General features: G+C 41.6%; 1 protein-coding gene across 1 annotated transcript in view; it reads right to left on the minus strand.

Annotated features, from left to right (window-relative positions):
- The window catches only part of dnmbp (dynamin binding protein), a 46,872-nt gene extending 43,129 nt beyond the window's left edge, over window positions 1-3,743 (minus strand). The window contains exon 1 of the mRNA XM_083994669.1: window positions 3,604-3,743. The gene's annotated coding sequence lies outside the window, so the exon portion shown is untranslated. The remainder of the gene's footprint in view (window positions 1-3,603) is intronic.
- Between the last annotated feature and the right edge of the window lie 2,257 nt (window positions 3,744-6,000).

A 6,000-nucleotide genomic window follows, 5' to 3' on the forward strand; every position in this document is an offset into this window, starting at 1 on the left:
TACACATTCATTATTCCACATTTAGTCTTATACAGTACTATCTCAGTGTAACTCTTCACCTCTTTCTTTGTAGCCTCTCTGCTCATACCGGCTCAAAACTCATCTGGCCCCTTTTCACATGCACTTCAAATCTAATTAATCCTCCTGTCCTTTCCCCAAAGCAAACTAATACCGTGCTGCCTGCAAAGAACGTACGGAATGTCGTCATTTTTTAATGTCTGAGCCACGGCTTCTCTCTGAAGTGATGCAGCATTACACAACAGGATGAAAAATTGAACCTTCCCATGCATCAAGTTATTTTTTATTGTTGCTCTTTATCTCTCTCTTTATCTTTACATTCAGCTCTGCTACCACAGCAGCACAATCAATGATCCTCTTCATCTGAGGTTTTCTCTGGGACAGCTAGGCCTACTGCATAGTGTGTTGTGTGACATGTAATACATGAAAACTGAAACAAACATCTCAAGTTTCCTTTGTGACCTGCTTGTGATACAGGACCCTGTTGCTAGTATTCAATAATTCAGTAGGTGGGATGTGTATGTGTGTCCAAAATCCTGACTAGGCACTAAACACAAAAAGCACGACAACAGGTGAGAAAAAGATGCCAACGCTTGATTAATGATGAGGATTAGAGAAGCAGCTGATGACTACACAGCTACACAGATGAAGGAATATACTTGTACAGTTGTCTTACACAAGAAAGAACACGTCTTTTTAATTCTTAGTTAAAGACTAGTGATGGAGTGCCAGCAGACAAACGACGCTGCAGTAGACAAAAAGTGATGATTAAAGTAAAATACTGACTTGTTGCAGTCTGTGGATTGTGAATGAAGTCGCGCCTTCTGAAGCTCACTGCAGGAAGTGAAACCACAATTCTGCATTTGGCAATTTTTTCAATACAATGACATTTATAAGCTCCACATCTGAGCAGCTGATTGTTCTCCTGCATTCAAAGTGTTTTAAGCTCTAATCTGAAGCATTACACCCACTTCCTTTGTTTATGAACATGCACATGTTGGAGGAGAACATGAAGGATGAGGGTGAAGGGGTGTTGAGGGTTGGAGCAGCAGCACAGGCTGAAAAGAAGCTAAGTCGCTGCAGTTAGCAGAACTCCTGAAAGACACCTACAGTAACAAGACAACACACAGCAGGACTTGTCATGTTACTACAACACAGTGCTGAGATAAGACTTCCTCCCTGGATAAATCACGAATGAGTCACATTTAACTTCTGTTCTGGCCTTTTGCTTTTTTAAGATTGCTGCTGTTTCAATGGCTATGGCTATATACTGTATTGAAAAACTAATCCTGTACTGAGTGTGTGTGGCTGTTATACAGCTCCATCAGCTGAAGTCTGGTCCACCCTACAACAGTCCATTGAGTGGACACAATTTGCAGCAAACTCCAAGATTGTTCCATGACTGGGTTCAAGCTTCAGACTCTTTAGGGACAACAGATGTAAAATAGCCTTTTGGCTAATTCTGGCACCAGAGGCGCAGTTTGTGAACAGGCAAGGCAGGCAACTGCTTGGGGCCCCGAGCCATTAGGGGGCCCCCGAGGGTCGGGGCCAGAGGGCTGTTTTATCGACAGAAATCTCTCAAAATGCGCTACCCGCAGTGACCGCACCCCCCTCCCCGTATCGTCGTATAGCGTCGATTTGCAATGACATGTCATTGGGAAACCCCCCTAACGGGGCCCCATGTCATTCTCCGGACCTGATCCCATCTAACGTCAACCTGTAAGATGCACCTTATCACCGGGAGTTTCTAAAGAAGCCGAGGGAAAAAGAAGAGTCCACCTGGGAGCAAGACGAGAAGAAAAAAGAAGCTGAAGTAAAAAATAATGCAAGACAGTGGTGGTAAGTGGAGCAGAGTGTAACGTGAACAGTAAATAACTGTTGAACTTATGCTAATAGTCTAACTGGGAGACACTTGAATAGCAGCTAATGTTAGCTTCAGACCAGTGGTGAACAGTTAGTTAACGTTAGCGAGTGGGACTGCACTGGAGTCAGTCCGACTGACCACCGGACTGAGGGACTCGGTGCGGGCGGTTCTGGTGCTCCACTCGGTCACGGTCGTTAAGTGACAAAAAAAAAAGCAAGGTAACTTAACGTTATCTGCTGGCCACCTTGGCAGCAAGTAACAACACTATTAACTTGCTAGCTAGCAGGGTGACATAGTAAAGTTATGTTACAGTATTGACGTGAGTAGCCTATTATTATTATTATTATAATAATAGCCTATGAAAGTGTAAAAGTTAACAAGCTATTGCTGCTATGAAAGCTATGCCCAAGGAAAACATTAAAAATCACTCTCTTATCTCTCCTCAGGATTATTATTTAGGTTTCTGACAGCAGCAAAACAGATGGACAAAGTGCCTCCTCCCAGTGCTGTCAGTGAAAACTGTAAGTGTATTGTCATAAAGAATCTTTAGAGGGCATGGCATATTATCAATTAAAGTAAAACTGTATTTTGTTTTTTTGTCATATCAGTTGAACGTCCACCTCCAGTGAGACAACAACAACTGCCCATCATGAAGACGACATGTCACCAGCTTACACCATAACTGGACATTTGGAATAAAAAAAGTTTAAATTTCATAAATTTTTTGTTGGTGTTCGATTATTTATAAAATGATGGTGATAAACACTGGTTGGAGGGCCCCCTGGGGATTTTTGCTTAGGGCCCCACCAGACTCTAAAATCGCCTCTGTCTGGCACGTTTACATTTGTTTAAATGTTTTTATTAATGTTAATGTTATAATAATTGTCCCTGATCTTTAAACCTTTAAATAAAAAAATAGGCCAAGAGGCTGGGTCAACTGCATAACAAAAAAGAGCGGCAGATCCAACTACTGCTGCACTGACTCTGATATCAAGCTATATACCATATGGAATAGAGTAGAATACAATAGAAACTGGTCATAATTTATTAGTATATAGAGTAGAATAGAGAAAGAAAGAAACAGCCCATAATTCATCAGAATAGGATAGAATAGAATAGAATAGAATAGAATTAGATGCACTAGAACAGAGCAGAAGACACTGGACTAAAAACAGACAGCAACACAAACAGTGGTAAACATCAGAGTGCTTGTGAACAGACCACCATAGTTAAGTGCATGTGTGTGTGACCAGAATATTCCCCCAGCTCAGTGTGTGTGTGTCTCACATGGTGGAACAACTGACAGCAGCGGCCACAGGTGACAGACAGACAAGCACACACACAGAGACACACACACACACACACAGTCAGATCATTTGGTCTGCAGCACTTGTGTCCACCACCATCACTCATGCAGCTCACGTCACGAGTGGGGCTCAGCCAGACAGTGCTGCTGATCTGAGGTCTGTGAGTGTGGAGGAGGATAAATCACAGTAAAACACTGTTAACAGCACGACGACTTTCTTCATCACAGCGTCATGACTGACCACAGAGCAGCTGCTGTTGTGGCTGCAGATGTGAACGCGTGTATTTACGCGCTCTGACCAAACTTGGACGCGTCTCAGAGAGCTCATCCATGAAATGAGTTTTTTCTATCTGCTCTGGAAGTGTCCACCGAGCCACCGTGGAGAATCGAAATGTTTAGTCGCCTTTTTTCTTACCTGTAAAGTGGTTGAAGCACGTGAGGAAAACGTTCGATTGGGTCGTTAGATCCAGTCAGACTAGATATCCAACTTGTGGAGCCTGGTGATGTGGAGGTGGCGGCGGAGCTGCGTTTTCTCCTCGACACAACTTTTCAGCAGCTCCAGAGACAGTGGAGGTTAGACATGATCATGGTGATTATCCCCCGCTTCGCTTCGCTGCTTCGTTAGGAGGAGAAGAGCATGTTGGCGGTGGGAGGAAGCGACGCGGCTCTGTCTCGGTACAATCAGCTGTCATCACATTAGAAACAGGCGCAGCGGAGTCACCAGCGCCTCTCCGCTCCATGCCTACACGCAACAACACCACCCACTTTTCTCTACAGTCACCCGGGGCTGGCCCGGCTGCTGCCTGACTGAAAAACAAAAGAAAGTGGGTCCAAAATTTTAGGGCAGCGCTAATTGATTACTCAATAGAAAATTTTTAAGCCACATGTTATTTTCCAGTAGCCTATGTGTTTTTGCAGCCACAACCGGCGGTAATTAAAAAAAAAAATAAAAGACAAAAAACAAGAAAAAAAGTGCCTAAAACTCAAGGTGGCCCACTGTACTTTTCCTTTTCTTCAGTTTTTCCATTTTATAATAGGCTACGTGTATTCCTCTAAATGTGAATGCTGTAGGCTACAACACATTTTCTTTTTAGGTACAGATTTTACAAGAAAATCACATAACCTAATCCATTTTTATTATCATTCTACCACCACTGTGAAAGTTATTTGAAATGAAATTTTCACTTTAATCCAATCACAACTTGATAAAGTTGCAATCACATATCCTATTATTTTTTATGTTGTATGTCTTTCCAGATGCAGAGGTAATACATGCTGCTTATGTGGCAGAGAGTGAGCTTACAGTAAGTCAACATGAACATTTCTTCAGGTCATTGGCTCATCCCTGTGCAGGTCAGCACATGTCTGTGTGTGTCCACTCCACCCAGACCAAATACTGCAGCAGTTCAAGGAAATAACATTATCTAAGTTTAGAGATTGGTCATTCTGATGATTTTTTCTAATTTTATGTTTCAATTAGTCATTTAACTGGTGCTTTTGCTCAGTCTGTACAGTTTTGAATTAATAGTAGTACTGCATGCATGCTTGATGTAGTTATAAATGCGCTATAAAACCTTTGTGGCTTTCTTCACACTCTTTTATTTAGGGACAGCGGGAGGGAGAAAATCATAGTCATTATATTTTGGAACCATTTTCTCAGCCGTGGCCATTGTGTGCAATGGTGTGAAACGCTGAACCCTTTTTTCGCTGTGTCTGCAATAATGGCAGCTTCCTCATATGTGATCTTAAATGTGCAGAACAATAGCAGGAAACGAAGCCACTTGGATGCGCTCACCCTCACGTGTTGGCACAGACAAGGAAAAGACACAGAACACATGAAAACAGCCTCAGTCAGATACACACAGGCACACACATACACACCAACACATAGCCTACACAACAGAGCATTTACAGGCTACTGGTATCACTTTAGAAGCTGTGTAGCCTATAAGAGTCGTGTTGCTTCATGGCTGGTTTGTTGCCTGTAAAATGCTCATACTGTATGTAGGCTATGTACAACACAGTCAGTGTCAGTGTACTTCACTGCATCAACCATGTAGTTATACTGTATCACTGAGAATAATACTAAAGATCTTCTCAACTACAGGTTCCATAGAAATCACCATGTGCTGTCTATATTATGTCTCTATCATGATTAACTCAATCAATACTTAAATTGTGTAACAACTTATCACGTTTACTGACTGATTGAATGTATCAGTGTTTATTTTTTTATTCATTTGCATAGATTTAACAGGGAAAATACAGATTGTTACATCAACTGAAACATTTTGTTGACTAGGCTTTTAAATTCATGTTATACGTAAAACAACAAAAAAAAACAAATTGATTACATTTTGTGGTATTAAGGCCAATTGTCAAACTAAAGACACACACAATAGGTGCAAGAGTGTAAAAAAAAAGTATGCAGGTGTTTGACATGAGTGTCAAGTCATGTGACAAGAACAAAGTGATAATTGTTATAATTACAAGAAAAATCTGTGTATTGTGAAGTAAAATCTAAAAATGGAGAACATGACATACATGTCGGTATCATCACTGTCCAGCGGAAAAAGCACCACATCCCCAAAATGTAAACTTTTGAGCTTAAAAAAATATATATATAGACATGTATTATTCATTCTTAGACAGTAACTTCCAGTAAAGTTTGTCGTAGGATTTTGCTGTCACCTCTGAGTCAATGGACGTGGGTAAGTCCGTGTAGGAAGTGTCTGGCACTGTGGGCCAATCAGTGGGCTTCATTGACGCCACATTTGGGCCAACGAAGTGCACACAAATGTGAACTCGACCC

Source organism: Trachurus trachurus, assembly GCF_905171665.1.
Source record: "Trachurus trachurus genome assembly, chromosome: 19".
NCBI classification, from domain to species: Eukaryota; Metazoa; Chordata; class Actinopteri; order Carangiformes; family Carangidae; genus Trachurus; species Trachurus trachurus.